General features: G+C 38.4%; 2 long non-coding RNA genes across 2 annotated transcripts in view; both read left to right on the top strand.

Annotated features, from left to right (window-relative positions):
• The window catches only part of LOC136786910 (uncharacterized), a 147,677-nt gene that overhangs the window by 11,550 nt on the left and 116,073 nt on the right, over positions 1 to 20,054 (top strand). The gene's annotated exons all lie outside the window — the stretch shown is intronic.
• On the top strand, positions 1,284 to 9,825 carry LOC125185042 (uncharacterized). Its single transcript, XR_010826510.1, has 3 exons — positions 1,284 to 6,974; positions 7,942 to 8,167; positions 8,934 to 9,825. It is a non-coding gene; the product is annotated as an uncharacterized lncRNA (long non-coding RNA).

The raw sequence follows: 20,054 nt of genomic DNA, 5'->3' as shown, positions 1-20,054 counted from the left end.
AATTAATATGTTTTTCTGCATTGCTGCTCCCCAGATTTTATGCATTCACAGCTTCAAGGTCACTTGAGTGTATTTACAATCCTTCTCACCAGTCTTCCATTCTGATCCCATCCTCCTCGCCAATGTTCCATTTTTAACTCATTCTTCCCAACACTCATGATAAAGGAATTGGTGAAATCTCATAATTATCATAATTTGGTTCAAAGTACGCCATTAACATTTCCCGAGTTTGGGGAAAAAACAAACAAACAAACAAACAAACAAACAAACAAAAACAAAGGTGGTGGTGGTGGTGGAATTATACGAACTTCCACATTGATAAGGTAGTGTGGCAAGACTCACCACACTCAGCTTTTTGGTGCTTACCTGTGGATTATTAACCACAACCCTGAAGGAAGTAACTATGGTAATAAATTGATAGGACGTGGTACATGTGGTCCTACCAGATTAGGAAAGAAATGAACTTTTCTATACTGGGGTCCATCTTGGAACCGGCGCGGTTTAACATCTTTGTCAGCGACATGAACAGTGAGATTGAGTGAACCCTCAGCAAGTTTGCAGATGACAACTCAGAGTAATCTTCCAGTACCTAAAGGGGGCCTACAAGAAAGCTGGAGAGGAACTCTTTATCTGGGAGTGTAGAGATAAGACAAGGGGTAACAGTTTTAAACTAAAATAGGGTAGATTTAGATTAGTCATTAAGAAGAAATTCTTAACTCAGAGGGTGGTGAGGCACTGGAACAGGTTGCCCAGAGAAGCTGTGGAAGCCCCATCCCTGGAATTGTTCAAGACCAGGTTGATGGGGCCTTGGGCAACCTGATCTAGTTGGGTGACATCCCTGCCCATGTCAGAGGGGTTGGAACTAGCTTGTCTTTAAGGTCCATTCCAATAAAAGCCATACTATGACTCTATGATTATGATTCTATGATATCACCACACGTTTTTTCTGAAGCCAAGATTTTTTAAATTCACAAATGTATTTAGCACACAATAAAGTGTACACATAACATGGAAAACAAAAATTATTCACAAAAATAAATATATTTTTAAAGGTAGATAATGCAAGCAATAACAGATTAGGAAAGTGATAAAATTTGGAAATAATATCAGAACATTTCCATATTAAAATAAAATAATAAAATAAATAATAAAATAAAATAAAATAAAATAAAATAAAATAAAATAAAATAAAATAAAATAAAATAAATAAAATAAAATAAAATAAAATAAAATAAAATAAAATAAAATAAAATAAAATAAAATAAAATAAAATGAGTTAGCACAATTACTTATGTGTTCAGTGAAGGCTAATGCAAAATCCCTCATATGCTTTATTTCACCAATTATTTTCATTCCTTAAGTTTTTCTCCCATTACTCCTCATTGCCTTGGAGTATGAGAGGAGCAATTGTACATTTAAATGTAGATGTTTACATTTTACATTGCTATTTATACACCTGAACAAATAATGGGGAGACATAAGGACATCAAAGGGTGTAAATAAAAATTTCTTAAAGTATATACCTTAATAAATCAAATGCACAATCTCTGCTACCTGTATACAAAGAAGGCATTTACTCAGCGAGAGCTGAACACTTTGTTGACATTCAAAATGTCCCAGCATTTGAACAATCAGAAAAAAAATGCTGTCAACATATTTGATTGCTAAATAAGAAGTTTGCCTATTTCCAAAATCAAGGCTTATTTTTAAGTGATTTAGAATGGTAAAGAGGACACATTTTCTTCTTCAGAAGATGATAGGTTAAACTGTTATTTACAGTAAGTCCAACTCCAGAGAAGGAAATGTGGCTCTGTGCTCTGTGCTTGTTTCTTCACACAAGAAAACTTGCCTCTAACATCAGTGAAACTGAGATTGTATAGGTTAGGAAAACTCATTCTCAAGTTGCTTATTCACAACCCTTTATAAAAAAAATAGCTTTAATGCTATTTAAAATATACATATTTTTTTTAGAACTATAAGGTTATATATTCCATGATTAATGAACGGCTGGAATGAAATAAAGAACAGCTTGTCAGTACATTCCACCACCTGAAGCATGCTATTCTTCTTCTAAATACATATAAACTGTTCCCAGTGATGCCATCTGTTCCAATACTTAAAGCTATAGGTATTAAATATGTTAGGAAGATGTTAAGCTAGGAATACTTTTTAGACATTAGGAACTATGTTCTGACAATATCAATAAATAAGCATCAAGAAAGCTTTTAGGGGTATTGCACTAGCCCAAAGATCCCTAGGTTGCATGAAAATTTCTTTATCACCTGACCCTGGTATTTATGAGTTTGTCAAATTGTCCAGATTAAATACTATAACTTGGTTACTAGGGTAACTTGTGCTAGTAAATATTGCTATTTATAGGTAGCTAGATATTGTTCAGTTGACACATAGTCTATAATGCACGTAGCTGGCACATAGTCTATAACAAAGAGCATCACTTAATTTTTATAAACCAGATATTTCTAGTCTTATTTGTATAAAATAGGAATATACTTCAGAAACTGTTCCAGTAACTTCAAAGCTAGCAAAAAACAAAAATGGTAGTTATATATGTCCTTGTGAAATTATTACTACTTTTTTAATCTACACTGTATGCTTAATGTGTAGCTGAGCATAATTGTAATTGAAAATTGAGGAACAGTTTGTCTTTTCAGATTTTAAGTAACCGTGCTATTTATAGCTACTTTCTAAATTATTTAATGAAGTTATACAGCTCTTAAGATCAAACTGAAACAAAAACTTTAGAGGAAATTTGTGAAAATACTCTTGGATTTATAATATAATGATTGTTAAAAAAAATAAAATCTTAAGACGAACAAAAACATGTTGCGCTAGTGAAGAATAGCTTTTAATCTAAAGATAAAAATTAATTTCTTATCACTTTAAATAGTTTATTTCTTTTAAAACTCAGATGAAGCAGGAAAATATTTTAGAGATTGTTACCGTTAGAATATTTGTAACTTTTATCAACTAGAGAGGAAGAGTAGATTTATCTGTAGTCATCAGCATCCATCTTGAATTTGCATAAAGTTAAGCCAGAGAATGTTTTGACACATGGTGTCTCATGTTCAGTTTATAAACCCTTAACTTTTTGTTCTGTTATTGCACTATTACTTTTGGGATGATAGATATCTGTGCTTTCTGGAGCTTCACTGAGAAGGTAGCTTGGGTGGATAACATCTAAATTCTTCTGCAGAGAAAGCAAGCCTCTGGGAAGGATCTTGCAAACAAAACCCCAGGAATTCACTTGTAATTCTAATTATGATCAATTCTGCTCACAGTAATCAAGTACCCTGAGTAGCAACCATAGACTATTAGCAATAACATTTGGCTTGGAAATGAGATGGTAATGTTTCTCAGTCCTTAGTAAAGAAATCTGGAGTGACATCTGGAGCCTGCCTAGCTCCTCTGCTAGGATATTCTGGAGAAGAATATTGTCTGACTTCCTACTGTAGGTATTTCATGGCCAGAAAAATGAACATACTTGATTCAGAGGATGAATAAATGATAACATTTTAATTCCATTTTAAAACCAATAATATGGTATGAAACTCCATGACTTTCTGACTGGTCCAAGTTTCTAGAACTGCTTCTCCTTTTGGAAGGTGAATGCTCTTTTCTTTGAGATATTTGGAAAGGAGGAAATAAGGTGTATGGTCACTGCTGTCACATTTTTTTTTGAGATTCCTACCCTGAGTGCCTAACTTCAGTGACAGCAATTTGTTCAAGGAATGCTATACCCATTTATTAATTTCAGTTTTAAAGCTCAGCATTTATTGCAGGCAACAACAGCAGGAGTTGTATCCATCAATAGCTTTAAAATTTAGGACCAGGATCTTAGACACACATCAGAAATAGACAAAAAACCCTGAAATTCTTATCTGTAATTCCCAAATAGAGAAAGGTATTCCTGAAATAATTTTCATGCATGTCATTTGATTTTTAGACCCTTTACCATTCATATTTTCTTCTGTCAGATTGGAAGGGGAAATTTCTGACTATCACTGCCAAAGAAGAAATGTATGTGCTATGATGTTAAAAAACAAACAAACAAACAAACAAACTATTCACCATGGGTGGGGTAGGATTGTTGTTTCTTCCTTTTTCCAGCTTTCAGTGGTTTAGATTTGTATTCTCAGATGCTGCAATTGCACTGTAGAAAGACATGGTATATTCAAATTCAACAGGAACTTGTTTATCAATGCCCTTTTTCTTTTTTTTTTTTTTTCCCTAGGATTAGCCTCAGCATGCAAAACATCCACTCTATCTATATATAAATACATAGGATTTAAGCATGTTGACAGGTCATCTTACAGTGATGAATCTCTCTACTTATTCTTGGCAGGATAGCTTCTGCAATAGTTCTAAAATAGCATGTTTATTAGTGAGTCTGTACTGCCTGTTCTAAACATGTTCAAAGAAATCTCCAAGACATCTATTAAATTCAGCTCTTGCAGGTTTTCTGTAACAACTCATGGTTAGATTTTCATGCATGTGTCACACATATATGATAATATCATTGTTATTTTGTTTGCATTTCTTTATCTGTTATTGCTTATCATGTGCTTAAACTGTAAGTTTTGGGCAACAGGAAAATTTCAATTTCATATTTATCTTGTGAACAGCACAATAGGTTATTGAAACACAGAGGTATTGTACAAATGCACTACAAATAAAAAATAAATAAAATACACCCCTTCTCTGAACTCATGTGAATGTAATTTACATAAGTGGAAGCATATGTGAAGGTTTAAGTGATGTAAGAAAAAGAATACTGGTTTTGAATATACCTGATAAAAACAGGAGGCATTTTCTCATAGACAAGAGTAGTGACTACCAGAAAAATCATACCAGCACGGCTTGAATTTCATAATCCATTCAGGCTGGGATAAATTAGGCTGAAATGCTCAGTTAAATCAAGAGCAAAGTTGACTAACTTTCAAACAATGAGATTACTCTAAGGGAGAGCAGAGAGATGGTTCAGACAACATGACATTTTTGCAATTCTGAAAAGACTATGTAACTAACTTATCAGCACCAACTATGTCTGTATTTTATACCTGTATTTTCATTCATTTTGGTTTGTGCTTTGCTGGGGTATTGTGGTAGCTTCACATTGATAGACAGCTAAGCTTCACCATATTGCTCTCTCACTCCCCTTCCTCAAAGGAACCAGGGGAGAAAATACGGTGAAAGAAGGCTCAAGGGTTGAGATAACAACAGGGACCACTCGCCAATTATCCTCAGGGGCAAAACAGATTCAGCACAGGGAGATTAATACAATTTATTACAATTAGCAGACTAGAACAGGTGGAAACTAAAAGCAAACTAAACACACTTTTCCCCTATCCACCCTCTTCTAATTCCTCCCCCTGAATGCAGGAGAACAGGGAATGGGGGCTGTGGTCAGTCCTTAATGCTTCATCTCTGCTGCTCCTGCAAAGTCACTCTCTGCCCCTGCTCCACTCCCACCGAATGCCATCCTTCCCAAACTGATCCTACGGGGGCTTTCCATAGGCAGCAGCTCTTCAAGAACTGCTCCAGATATGGGTTTGTACCACTGTGTCAGGAGCACACCACTCCAACACAGGTCCCCCACGGGCGGCAGCTCCCCCCAGACCCCCTGCTCCTGCGTGGGCTCCTCTCCACGGGCTGCAGCTCCGGCCCGGGGCCTGCTCCTGCGGGGGCTCTCCATGGGCCGCAGCCTCCTCCAGGCCACATCCACCTGCTCCACCGGGGGCTCCTCCACGGGCTGCAGCGTGGAGATCTGCTCCGTGTGGGACCCATGGGCTGCAGGGGGACAGCCTGCTCCACCAGGGGCCTCTCCACAGGCCGCAGGGGAACTGCTGCTGCCTGCCTGGAGCACCTCCTGCCCTCCTGCTGCACTGACCTTGGGGGCTGCAGGGCTGGTTCTCTCACATTTTCTCACTCTTCTTTCCCAGCTGCTGTTGTGCAGCACTATTTTTGCTGCTTTCTTAAACATGCTTTCACTGAAGCAGAACCAGTGCCTCTCACCGGCTTGTCTCCAGCCAATGGTGGGTCTCTTTGGAGTCAGCTGGAGCTGGCTCTGATCTAACACGGGGCAGCTTCTGTAGTTTTCTCACAGAGGCCAACCCTGCAGCCCCCCATGCTACCAAACCATTACCACGTTAGACCAATATGGGTATATGCTTTAGGGTCTCTTAATTTTTGTTATCCTATCCATCATCAATAAGGAGTACCATCATTTTTTTTCTAGACACGTAATGACAGCAATTCATATTCTCCTGACAGAAATGGAATTTCTAAGAAGGAATAAACCACTGGTGTGTGAGTCTGTTGAAGAAAAACAGTACATAATAGGAAGAATGGTTTGTTATAGTGCTGGTTCCCTGCAGCTTCACCAATTCATCTCCACATAGAAAAAACACATTCAAGAGTAAGCTCTAAGTTTATAAAATCCTTTTACGTGCATCGAAGATTTTCTGACAGTGGTAGGACTAGATCTTGTCCTCAAAGGCAATTAGCATCAGCTACCAGGTAAAAACAGTTGGAGAAAACCAACATATCCCTGGTTTGTTTGTGTTTGTTTGTTTGTTTGTTTGTTTTTATAAGAATATCCATGTGTAACAAAGCAAACTGGATGAATTGTACCTATAGTGTCAAGAAATGGCTAACAACACAGTTATTTATTTTCCTGATTTATTTCTTGAAAATATATGTGAGCAGGTTGTAAAGTCTGCTTTGAAAGATAAACAGTGTTTTACCTTGCAGGCTGATTTTATACAAAGTTGTGGAATATTCAACAAGCCTCCACCATTTTCTATCTTTTTAAGAGTATGTGGAGATGTTCTCAGGGATAGATTTTCCCACTAAGTAAACCATGCTACATTTTGTTTTTCAGGAGGCAGAAATATATAGAGTACTCAAATAAGACACTCAGCTTTCCCAATCAACTGTTGATATTGCTCTTCCTAGTAAGAAATATATCACTGGTTCTTTGTGTGTGTGTGTGTTCTGTTTGTTTGTTTATCTTCTACTCTTTTAGTACTTCTCATGGTTCAGAGACTCTGTATGCTGAAATTTCTTGTGAAAGATAGAAGAAGGCTTCAGGTTTGAGAAAGGAATTGTAGCTTTGACCAAGACAAAGACATTCCTTAATCCAAATCTCTTTCAGCAGAAGTTATTTCAGATGTTCTTTTGTGCAAACAATGGACTCATTGCCAATGTAAAGTCTTGCAACTGCTGCTAATCCACTTCAAAAGAGAGTTGGCATATAAATGAGATTAAATTAGAAAGAAACAATACTTTTGTTCACAGTATATCTTTTAAGAAAATATCTTTTAATGAAATGTAAAATCAAGTCTTTCCTAAAACCAAATTCTATCTTTTCAGTATCTACTGCATTAAAGAAATTTTGTATGTATCTATAGTAAAGTTTATATTGCACTTTCATTATAATCCGTATTTTCAAGTCCATACTACCAATTAATGTTCAGGCACTTCTATGCCTACTTATATCATTTCCTAGAAAAAAAAATGAACTAATCATTTTAGATTTGTTTGTGATGAAGTTATAGAGATCCTGATTTATACTACCACATGGCTTGATCAAAAAGTGCTCATTTTGTTAGTAGTTTTGCACAGTTATTCATGATTTGACATTTAATTCTGTAATTGGCCACCTGGGCCACCTGTTGTGCAATTGTTTCTTGGATGACCTCACCTTCTGCAGAGGACTTTCACTTAAACATCAAACATATGCTATTTTCTTATCAAATCAATCTCACCTGTGGTCCTGAATTCAGTCTTTTGAAAATACTTGTAAAAATGAAACTTTCCTTTTGCAATATTAAGGAATATTGATATGGCATTCTCTCTCACTTTTTTTTTTTTTTTTTTAATTAGTCTATTTACACTAAATGTATTTTCATTATTTTAAAGGCTGCATCTCAAGTACTGTGTTCAGTTTTGGGCCCCTCAGTATAAGAAAGACATCAAGGCCCTGGAACGCATCCAGAGAAGGGCTACAAAGCTGGTGAAGGGCCTGGAACACAAGTCCTGTGAGGAGCGTCTGAGGGCACTGGGGTTGTTTAGTCTGGAGAAGATGACGATCAGTGGAGACCTGAAAGGAAGTTCTGGGGAGCTGGGGTTTGGCATCTTCTTGCTGGTAAGTAGTGATAGGACTACAGGGAATGGCCTGAAGTTGCATCAGGGGAGGTTTAGGTTGGAAATTAGGAGACATTTCTTCTCAGAAAGAGTAGTCAGGCATTGTAAAGGGTTGCTCAGGGGAGTGGTGGCGTCACCGTCCCCGGGGGTGTTCAAGGAAAGGTTGGACATGGTGCTTAGGGACATGATTTAGTGGGTGACATTGGTGGTAGGGGGATGGTTGGACCAGATGATCTTGGAGTCTTTTCCAACCTCAATGACTCTATGATTCTAAATTTAGTCTTGAAGTTAAAAAAACATCCCCAACAAAGAGTATATTTTCTATTCCATGACACAGTACTCTGTATTCCAAAACAATTATTAATTTTGCAAGGAAAATATATACTTACTGGCCTTTTAATGAAACGTAGTGAAACAATAATTTGGATGTAACTTTTAAAAGCATATACAACAAAACTGTAATTTGCATGTGACCTTAAAATGTATATACTATACATTTCTCTGCATCTTTAAGTGAGACATAAGTCTACATTTTGCCTATATATACTATCTTTAAAAGGGTATATAAACACACTTCGTGACATGTTTTATATGGTTATCTTAGCATAATATTTGGGTATCACATGCTTAAACAACAAGGAATCTAAAATAACTTATTTTCTGTAGAGTGTTCAGATTTTCAGGAACTAAAAGAAAAACGCTGCAATGTTTTCAAGCTATACTTTTTTTTTTTTTTTTTCCCACCTGCTCCTTTCTGTGGGCCACAGTCCCTGCCAGGAATCTGCTCCTTTGTGGGCTCTCCACAGCCTTCAGCTTCCTTCAGGATAAAGGCACCTGCTCCAGAGAAGGATCCTCCGTGGGCTATAGTGGGGACAACTGCTCTGGAGTGGTACACCATGGGCTGCAAGGGAACAAGTTTCTCCACAGGCTGCAGAGAAATCTAATGCTATGTTTGGATCACCTCCTCCCTGTCCTTTACTCGCCTTGGCATCTGTGGGGCCATTTCTCTCATATTTTGTCACTCATCTCTCTCCCAGCTTCTGAATATAATTTTTAAACTTTTCTTAAATATGTTATCACAGAGGTGCCACCAGCATCACTGCTGCTTTTGGCCAGCAGCAGGTCCTTTTTTAAGCCATTTGGAACTGACTGCCTGATATGGGGGCAGATCCTGGTCTCTCACAGAGGCCACCTCTGCAGTCCTACCCTCCACCCTGCCACCAGAACTTAGCCACATATAAAACCAATACAGTGACCTAGTCCAAACCTGTGCTCAAAGCAGGTCTAATCAATTAATGTTGCTCAGGTCCACGTACAACTCAATCATGAACAATTCCAAGGATGTATATATCCCATGATCTTTGTTAGTAAACTGTTACAGAATTATTACATTTTCCATGGTATCTAATCAGTTTCATTCAAGTTGTATCCACTGTGTCCCTTCTGCTGTGCATCTTTACTGTATTCTCTGATCATGTAGTTGCAGACAGCAATAAATTCTCACCAAAGTCTTTTCTGTGCTAAACAAAGTTGTCTCAGCCTGTCTTCATACAACATATGCCATAGGCCCTGACTATCCTGAGGGTTCTCTGCTAGACTGTCTCCAATATGTCAATAGCTTTTTGTACTGGGGAACCCAAAGCAGAACATGGTACTCTGGATGTGATCTATTGTGGGGGAGGATCACACCTCTGGACTTCTGGCTACTCTCATGCTAATGCATCCCAGGATACTAGTCACCATATTTGTTAACATAAAGCCTACTTATCCACTAGGATCACTGGGCCTTTTATTTTCTTTTATTTTTTTATTTTTTCTGAGCTGCTGCCTATACAGTTGGCCCCCCAGTTTATATTATTGTATGGGATTATCCCATCCCAGGTTCAGACTTATGAGGTTCCTGCCAGTCCATTTCTCTAGTCTGTTCTGGCCCCTATGAATAGAAGTCCTGCCCTCCAGAATATCAAATGTTTGTACATATTCACATTTTGAGTGCAAAGTTTTTATTACAGTTTCAATAACTTGTTAGCTGGATGTTTTGTTATCTTTGTAATGTAAGAAAAACAAACAAAAAAATGTATTTCCTCATTTCTTGTACCAGGGATTTTATTTGCCTCCCTACCATCTGAAAAGACGACGCACAATTCAGGCAAATTAGACTATTATTTTTAATTAGATAGAAAGGGATTTAGGAAACATGGTATCACTCTGTTTGCACCAGAAAAATATTGGTAGAACCACATTTGTATATTATATATGTATATATATATCTTACCAATAAAGTTCAAAACTCACCCTTCTTTAACCACCTCCAACAGTTTCTTCCTTGCATTCATCCTCACTTAAAATAATAATAAAAAGCTGTTTTGTTTATTTAAAAAAAGTGAAAAAAATATTTTTAGTTAGTTCTTAAGAAAAGCAATAACATACATAGATAATCCACAAAAACAAACTCTATTGATGACATTCCTTAATTATAAACCAGTAATGCAGAAGTGAACTTTTTTTTTTTTTTTTTTTGAGAAACTGACAAGTTGCAATTCTGAAAATGCACTCAACATCGTGACTTGTCAAAAATGTTTGTGTTTTCATCATTTCTCCTGGGGGGAAAAAACATGCTGGAACTCAATGTGAAGATATGGATAAAATATGGCAATCCTTACAAAGCGGTGGCTTACTGCAGCTGAAATCTATTTGCATTTAAAATGAGATGACAAAGAGTCACATATGATCTGGATTAAGTCAGGTGTTCTGCTTTCCAGAATTGCTTAACCATGTCAGTTACTAAAATTCATTGTATGCATCTCTTTCACTCTGGAATTTCTTTGAATACTTGATTTTATATACTAAAACCCACCTCTCCTGGACAGGAGCTAGCCTCCCAGCTAGTATGATGTGTTATATATATACATGTAGATAACCTGAACTCATCCTAATTTCTCTTGAGGACATTGGAAGTGGTGATCCTGCCAAGTCTTCTGTGATAGGCGACGGTTCTCACTTTTGTTTAATAGATTACCATGTTGTTGTGATTTAAGGACAGCTAAGTAACACACAGCTGCATGCTCACTTCTCCTTAGCAGGCTGGGGAAGAGAATAGGAAAGGCAAAAGTGAGAAAACTTGTGGGTTGGGTTAATAAGTCAAAAAGGAAACAAATACAAAGAAAAGAAAAAAAAAGAGAAAAAAAAAGAAAAAGAAAAAGAAAACAAGTGGTACAAAATCACAGAATCACAGAACTGTAGGAGTTGGAAGGGACCTCAAGAGATCATCAGGTCCAACCCCCCTGCCAAAGCAGGTTCCCTAGAGCAGGTTGCCCAGGTAGGCGTCCAGACAGGCCTTGAATATCTCCAGAGAAGGAGACTCCACAACCTCCCTGGGCAGCCTGTTCCAGTGCTCCATCACCCTTACCATGAAGAAGTTTTCGCATGTTGATGCGGAACTTCCTGTAATCTATTTTGTGGCCATTGCAACTATTCATCACCAACAACAGCTGTGGCAAACTTCTCCCTTGTCTTTTATTGATTACTACGAAGCCATATGTTATGGGATATGTCTTAGATCAGTTTGAGTCAGCTGTCCTGGTTGTGTTCTCTCCCAGCATCACGTACACCTCCAGCCTAGTTGGTGGCATGGCAGCATGAGAAATAGAGAAGACCCTGAGACTGTGCAAGCACTGCTCAACAATATCTTACATATTGGTGTGTTACTAACACTGTTTTCTTCACAAATCCAAAACATAGCACCATACAGTCTACTATGAAGAAAATTATCTGTATCTCAGCCAAAACAAGCACATGGGTTTAACAGATTAGTGAGGGGAAACAATTCAGAAAATATAATCTGAGTACTAAAACCTACTAAGAACTGAATGCTAAGGTTCTGGAATGCTAAGGTTAAAGAACAACAACAAACTACTGTCATGTAGTCAGGTAAGACATATGAATTTAGCAGACAAAATGTAGAAAAAGTAGACAATATTTAGTGTTCCTCTGGCAATGGAAAAAAACTCAGGGTGTCATCTTTCAGATCTAGTCCAACTTCACTGCTCAAGCAGGATCATCTCAAGAAAAGTCATGTGAAGAGTTTTGTTCAGGATTGTATTCAGTCAGGTTTTGAATACCTCCACAGATGGAGACTTCTAAACCTTCTTGTGTAAGCTGTTCCAGAGTCTGACTGTCCTCACCAGGAAAAAAAAAAAAAAAAAAGCTTTCTTTTTTTCAAATGGGACCTCCTACGTTTCAGTTTATGCCCATTGCCCATTGTCTTCTCACTAATCACCATCAAAAAGAGCCTTGCTCCTTCCTATTTACCACCTTCCATCAGATGTTTAGACACATGGATAGCATCCCATTAAGCTTTCTTGTCTTCCGGGGACTGAACAGTCCAAGCTCACTCAACCTCTGATCATATGAAAGATACTCCAGTCCCTTAATCATTGTGGCCACTCACTGGAATCACTCCAGTTTGTCCATACCTTTCTTCTACTGGGGAACCCGACACTGGGCACAGCACTCCAGATGTGGCCTTACCAGCACTGAGTAGAAAACAAGGTTCATTTTCCTTCTCTTGCTGACAAAATTATTCCTAATGGAGAAAGGATGTTGCCTTTCTTCCCTGTAGAAATATGGGCCCATCTTTCTTCTCCCACGGTTACAGTCACTTAGGTGGTAATATGCTGTTGCACTGTGTTTTCTTGGCAAGGGTTTAGTAGCAGGGGGCTGTGTGGGTGGCCTCTATGCGCAGAGCCTAGCAGCTGCCCCATGTCAGATCAGAGCCAGCTCCAGCTGGCTCCGAAAGGGACCTGCTGCTGGCCAGAGCCAAGCTGTTGAGCGACACTGGGTGGGCCTCTGGGACAGCAGATTTAAGAAAGGGAAAAAAAAAAAAAAAACAAAAAACTGCTGGGCAACAGCAGCTGGGAGAGAAAATGTGAAATAAACAGCCCTGCAGGCAGGAGGTTCTCCAGGCATGGAGCAGCAGTTCCCCTGTGGCCTGTGGAGAGGCCCCTGGTGGAGCAGGCTGTCCCCCTGCAGCCCATGGGTCCCACACGGAGCAGATCTCCACGCTGCAGCCCGTGGAGGAGCCCCCGGTGGAGCAGGTGGATGTGGCCTGGAGGAGGCTGCGGCCCATGGAGAGCCCCCGCAGGAGCAGGCCCCGGGCCGGAGCTGCAGCCCGTGGAGAGGAGCCCACGCAGGAGCAGGGGGTCTGGGGGGAGCTGCCGCCCGTGGGGGACCCGTGCTGGAGCAGTTTGCTCCTGGGGGATGGACCCCATGGTACGGACCCATATCTGGAGCAGTTCCTGAAGAGCTGCTGCCTGCGGGCAGCCCCCGCAGGATCATTTTATGAAGGACGGCATCCCGTGGGAGAGACCCCATGTGGGGCAGGGGCTGAGAGTGACCATGAAGGAGCGACAGAGATGAAGTGTCAGGGACTGACCGCAGCCCCTGTTCCCCATTTCCTTGTGCTGCTCATGAGGAGGAGGTGTAGATGAGAGTGGATGGGAGGAAGGTGTTTGCTTTCAGTTTCTCAACTGTTCTAGTCTGCTAGTGATAGGCAATAATTTACATTAATCTCCCTATGCTGAGTCTGCTTTGCCCATGATGGTCATTGGTGAGTGATCTCCCTGTCCTTATGTCAACCCTTGAGCCCTTTTCACCTTATTTTCTCCTTTTTTCCTTCGAGGAGTTGAAGTGAAAGAGTGGTTGTGGTGGAGTTCTGTTAAGCAGCAGAGTAAAACCACCACGCCCATCTTGCTCAAAAAGTTTAAATTTGAATCAGTAGAAGAGTACTAGTAATGGAAGAGTTAAAGAAACTGGCAGCTATTTTCTTAGTTTAGGATGGGTTTTCTAAGCTATCATTGACTACTAAAACAAGGAAGTAAAAGGTGAGTTCAGAATGATAAACTAATAATATTTACTGTCTTTGGATATGAGAGAGAGAGAGGGAGGAAAAAAAATGTGTTGGAAATACATGAGGAATGGATAGGAAAGCCCCGCAAAAATCAAAGAAGTGTTCTGGAATAACAGAAGTGGTAACCTAGCATATGATTCAGTCCTGTCAGGAGCTAATCCACTTGCGTGCAGTATTGTATTGCTGCAAAATTGACTAAAATGTACCTAGATACTTCCACACAGTCAGTAGAAACTGTTTTTGCAGGACATTATAGTCTTTGGTAATAAGCAAGGTATTTAGAATATGTTCTCTGTGTCTTTAAGATAACTAATAGAAATAGATCCTGGGTCTATGTGGATCCTGTGCACACAGGAGCACAGGCCAGCTTGTTAATAACAATTTTCTGGAACAACTAAATATTATGGTAGACCAAAAGAAGTTGATTTGGAATAAAGTTCCCATTTTATGGGTCCTTTAATGAAAGAATTGACTGAAATTTTAGGATTCAAAAAAAAAAGATGATGTGCAGTTGGCCAAGCACATAGCTCCAGACAAGTAAGAGCTATGCAAAGAGAAAGACGGTCAGCATCTCTGAAAAAGACTGAGATAAAAAATTCCTGACTATCCTAATGTCTGTTGTCTGTATATCTGTTTTTGCAGTGCATGGATTTTCTTCCCAAATAGCAAAAACTGAATCTCAGCAATAGGGGACTGGTAGAAAAGCACCAGATCACAGACCACTACTAAGAAAACAAAACAAAACAAAAACAAAACAAAAGAAACAAAAGAAACAAACAACAAGAAGAAAACAAAGCATACAATAAGAAATATAGGGAACATGTAAAACATGCATCAAGGAATTCAAGGTATGTGCAAACATTACAATGAAACTTTCCATGCAGTTTCTAGGAAATGAATAGGTAGAGTTTTATCTGTGGGAAAAAAAGCTGGCATTGCAGTATGTCAGGCAGAAATATCAAAACAAAGAACAAAACAGCCTTGGAAGACGCAGTGCTATGGATAGATCTGGAAAAGTACATATGGGTTTTAGCAGGGCTTTTAACAGTTTCACACGCTGAGTCCTTATAACTGAAAGGGCATTTGCAGTTTGGGGGGGGGGGGGGGGGGGGGCAAGAGAGGGTTGTGGCAGGCCGGAGCCCATGATGTACCAGGAAAGCTGACCGTACTCCTCAGCCTGAGAAAGCATAAGATAAAAGCAGACAAATTATATTCTTTGAATGCATAATTGTTGCTAACAGATAACAAGAAGTTAAAATCTTCTCAGAGATTTGCAGCAAAAGATTTAGAGGAAAATTAACTGTATCAAGAGAAATTCTGTTCCAATATAAATAAATTAATCTTTACCATGAGGATGATCAAATACTGGAATGACCTACTCAGATGGGTTATGGAATCCCCACCATGGAGCAGAAGTAGTCACAAAGCAACCTTGTCTATCTCTGCATCTGGAACTGACTTGAAAGCTGTGAGTTCTTTGGCTTCCAAAGGTCTCTCCCAAACTAAATTTGGATGTGTTTCTCTGAAATGAATGAAAAGAAATCAAAAGCACAAGGAAAAAAAGGTGAAGACTCAGACAAGGTGTGAAGAGTAAGGTATTACACAATTTAAAAGAAATAAGAGTAAAAAATACAATTTCTTGACGGGAAACAAAACAAAACAAAACAAAACAACAACAAAAAGAAGATTCCTAGCTATAGAACAAATATAAATTCTCCCGTATCTATATTTCAGAGTACCTTTTAAAGGAAGTAGTCAGCCATTTATATGATAGACAACATCAGTATTCTCTAGCAACAGTTCCAAATCTTTAAGGGAAGATTGTTGAGGAACCCAAAGTTCTTTGCAAATATTGATAACTATATCTGTAAGATGTATCATTTAACATGAAATCTAAACTTTTCCTGATGCTGCTTTTCTACTCTTTTGTCTGACCTCTTTTTTGAGATAAATTTCAGTAATAAACACAAGAATTTTGACTTCAAACAGCATAATGAGGACTTCCAGGTTTAAGAGACTGAAAATCTCTATTGTCACCTTTACGAATAAAAGAGACATTCACCTAGTCAGCATGGGGTATCCCATACAACTTATATGAATATTATTAAATACCAGATTGAGTCTGTGAGCATCAGACACCACGAATGAATTGCAGGTGAAAGAAATGTGAGAAAATGTGTTTCTCTTCTTGCATAGCAAACAACAACTTTTTTTTTTTCCTTTTTTCCTTTTTTTTTTAATGAGGAAAGGGACATGACATTTTGTTATAGATAGTCTATGAATCTGCAAGGAAAACTAACTCCACAATTTGAAGAAATGTTATAGTGGAGACTAATTATCCATATTCACCAGCCATCCATTAATGTTTCATCTTGCATAATGTTTTACAGATGGAATATTTGTCTCACTTTTCACAGATTCACAGATTTCTCTAGGTTGGAAGAGACCTCAAGATCATCGAGTCCAACCTCCGACCTAACACTAAGTACTCCACTAAACCATATCCCTAAGCTCTACATCTAAACGTCTTTTAAAGACCTCCAGGGATGGTGACTCCACCACCTCCCTGGGCAGCCCGTTCCAATGCTTAATAACCCTTTCGGTAAAGAAGTACTTCCTAACATCCAACCTAAAACTCCCCTGTCGCAACTTTAGCCCATTCCCCCTCGTCCTGTCACTAGGCACGTGGGAGAATAGACCAACCCCCACCTCTCTACAGCCTCCTTTCAGGTAACTGTAGAGAGCGATGAGGTCGCCCCTGAGCCTCCTCTTCTCCAGGCTGAACAAGCCCAGCTCCCTCAGCCGCTCCTCGTAAGACTTGTTCTCCAGACCCCTCACCAGCTTGGTCGCCCTTCTCTGGACTCGCTCGAGCACGTCCATGTCCTTCCTGTAGCGAGGGGCCCAAAACTGAACACAGTACTCGAGGTGCGGCCTCACCAGAGCCGAGTACAGGGGCACAATCACTTCCCTCAACCTGCTGGCCACACTGCTTCTTATACAGGCCAGGATGCCGTTGGCCTTCTTGGCCACCTGAGCACACTGCTGGCTCATATTCAGCCGACTATCCACCAATACTCCCAGGTCCTTCTCGGCCAGGCAGCTTTCCAGCCACTCATCTCCCAGCCTGTAGCTCTGCTTGGGGTTGTTGCAGCCCAGGTGCAGGACCCGGCACTTTTCTTTCCTTTTAATTTGTTTATTTGTTTATTAAACAGGTATTGCTTTTGCTTTCCATTTTCCCTTAAGTAAGCTAGACAATTTATTTATTTATTTATTTATTTATTTATGAAAGCCAGAAATATTATTGCTAATGGATCTCTGAGTTAATAAACTAAGGTGTTTTTTGTTTGTTTGTTGTAAGACTCCAAGGTATTTTAGGAATACCTCATATTCGTAACAGAAGCTTCTCTTATTCTATTTCTTTGTCAGAAACAAAAGATACCTTGAACATATATTAACCAAAGTCCAGACATGGACTCTTTCTAAACTCTTAGCCTATTCAAAATGTCACCATTTCAATAGCAAAGAAAAGAAAAAAATCATACAAAATAAATTTCCTTTGGGAAGAGTTTTCCAGATTTTCACATAGGAAAAAAAAAAAATCCTCCAAACTTTTTTAATCAGAATTGTTGAGGTCCATGCAGGTGTGACAAGTTACGTCTACTTCTTATTACACATCATATTACATTACATTATATTTCACTGAGCTTAGTAGCTCAGTGAAATCCTGGTGCCCAAGACTTTCAAGTATTTTTCTTTGCTGCAAGAACTTCCATAAAGCTCAGCACTCTGAAAGTATCATAGCTCCTGAGAGCTAGACTGATTAGTGATCACTAAGTTTTTCCAAGATTTCCACAGAGACTTTTTGCAAAGTAAATATGTTCCCATTGAATGCTTTCATTTGACTAAATGACCAAATAAAATTTGGTATGTAGCTGATAAACATTTGGTTTTGTTTTTTCTTTTAACCTTATGACCAAAAATTAGAAAATAACAATAATTTTTTTGTCTCAACAATTAGAATTTCAAATTCCTGTTGAGGAAAAGTATTCAGTATTTTTTTGCATTTGACTTACAAAACTGAATTCAGTGTCTTAGCTGGAAATCTGATCTTCTTTGATCAAAAATCCACCCTGTAGAAGTATCTGAGAATTCACCTGAGAAATTAACATTTTAAGGACAATAAAATTGCAAGGAAGATAAAATATCCTCCTTAAAGTTCTTAACTTGTCTTTACCATAATCTCTTTTTGAAAACACATTCATGCGCTGTTCATCCAAAATATATATAATGTGCATGTACAATATTCACTTATATTTAATAAAAAAATGTATTTAGTATCCATTTATGACAGTTTGTTTTCTGTCATATGGTATCACTTGCATAGAAATAATGCACAACAGAACCTTTTATTTATACATTTGGTCTAATAAGAATAACTGGTGAAGGTTTAAAGCATGTCTACTCTTGAAAGGTGCTGTAGGTTTTCAGCATATGTGAAATGTTCTGAAGGAATTGTATGACTTTTACAGGATATGGTTTGGTAATGATAACTCTGCCCAAAATGTTATTCAGCACCTGAGACTATGGTAGGTTGTCAGTTTTACTTTTCCTAGCACTGGTGTAACTCATCTCAACCTCTGTTCTATGTTGTGGTGCTGGATCAGTGCTAAGTGTCCCCTTTCCCTTCATTTGCCCTCACAGATGCTTGTGCATTAGAGTGAGTTCTCTCCAGATGGGACTGGACTCTTTTTAATCTCTGTGATTCATTAAAATCTAAGACCTCAGCATGAGCCACATAGAACAAGAGACACATCTGCTGAATAATCATGTTTTGAGTTCAACTATGTGAACTTGCCTTGGGCAATTGCAAAGCATGACACTTGATTATGATAAATGGGAATAGAACAAGTTGTCAAGATGTTGCTGCTGCAGTAGAGGTACACAAGCACACCTGTACATTTATTAGTGTAGACAGCCAATAGACAGCAGAGAAGAGACTGCGAGATATAGAACTGTTTTTTCAGCCTGGCAATTCAACACAGGTTTTTCTTCAAGGGCTCTTATTCTTACATTCCAGCAAACCTGCTCCCAAATTGTTTTTTTATAACACAGGTCAAAATGTCAGACATCATGAAAGAAAATGCTGTGTATTCACAAGGCATTTTAGCATGAAATAAGCCCAGCTAACCAGCAACAGCTCATATAAATCTTATTGGCTGCTCACACTTTGGTGACTGATTCTCTCCCCTGTTGACTATTTAAGTCAGTTTTCCTCCAAAGTACACTCCTAAATTGTATAATCCATGAATTCAGGGCACTTTGGAAGCTGGCCCTATGGCTATAAAACCAGTTATCATACAGATGTTGAAATGACACAATGAACATTTGAAAAGAAACAATGCTGGCTAGAAGCTGGAAAAATCAATAGAAATGTTACAAAATTAAACAATTTTTCAACTACAAGTGCCTCTATATATTTAACAGAAAGTACCAATGCAGTAATTTTCTCTAAGTATTCAAATATATATTTACTTTAATATTTTCTGCATAAAGAAATGTTAATAGTTTTGGCAACATTTTATTTTTAAATGATGTTACAGCATCTGCTGGACTTCGCATGCATTTCTGATACATCATTTGTATTCTTGTTCTACTGAGAAGAGTTAAAAAGTCTATTTTAGCCTGAAGCAATGGTTTTGCTGTTTCAGTCCAGTGAGAAGTTTTAGGTTTGGAAAATAAATTACATTTTGGGAAATATAAAGTCCAAATACTGAACATAACAGATGATTGGCTTTCTGTGATACATAGTAGCTATCTGAAAAAAAAGAGCCATGAAAAAAAAAACTCAGCCTAAATGTTTGCCTATCAGAAAAAATGCCAAAGTCTGATCTCTAACAATGAATCTATCTATAATAAACCTGTCAGCAATATAACTTTGATAAGTAATTTTCTGGAGCCATTTGTTTATCATGGATAAGTA

The sequence above is a fragment of the Anser cygnoides genome, chromosome 1 (assembly GCF_040182565.1).
Source record: "Anser cygnoides isolate HZ-2024a breed goose chromosome 1, Taihu_goose_T2T_genome, whole genome shotgun sequence".
Taxonomy (NCBI): Eukaryota; Metazoa; Chordata; class Aves; order Anseriformes; family Anatidae; genus Anser; species Anser cygnoides.
The sequence above is the reverse complement of the archived record's forward strand: the minus strand, read 5'-3'. Positions and strand labels throughout refer to the sequence as shown.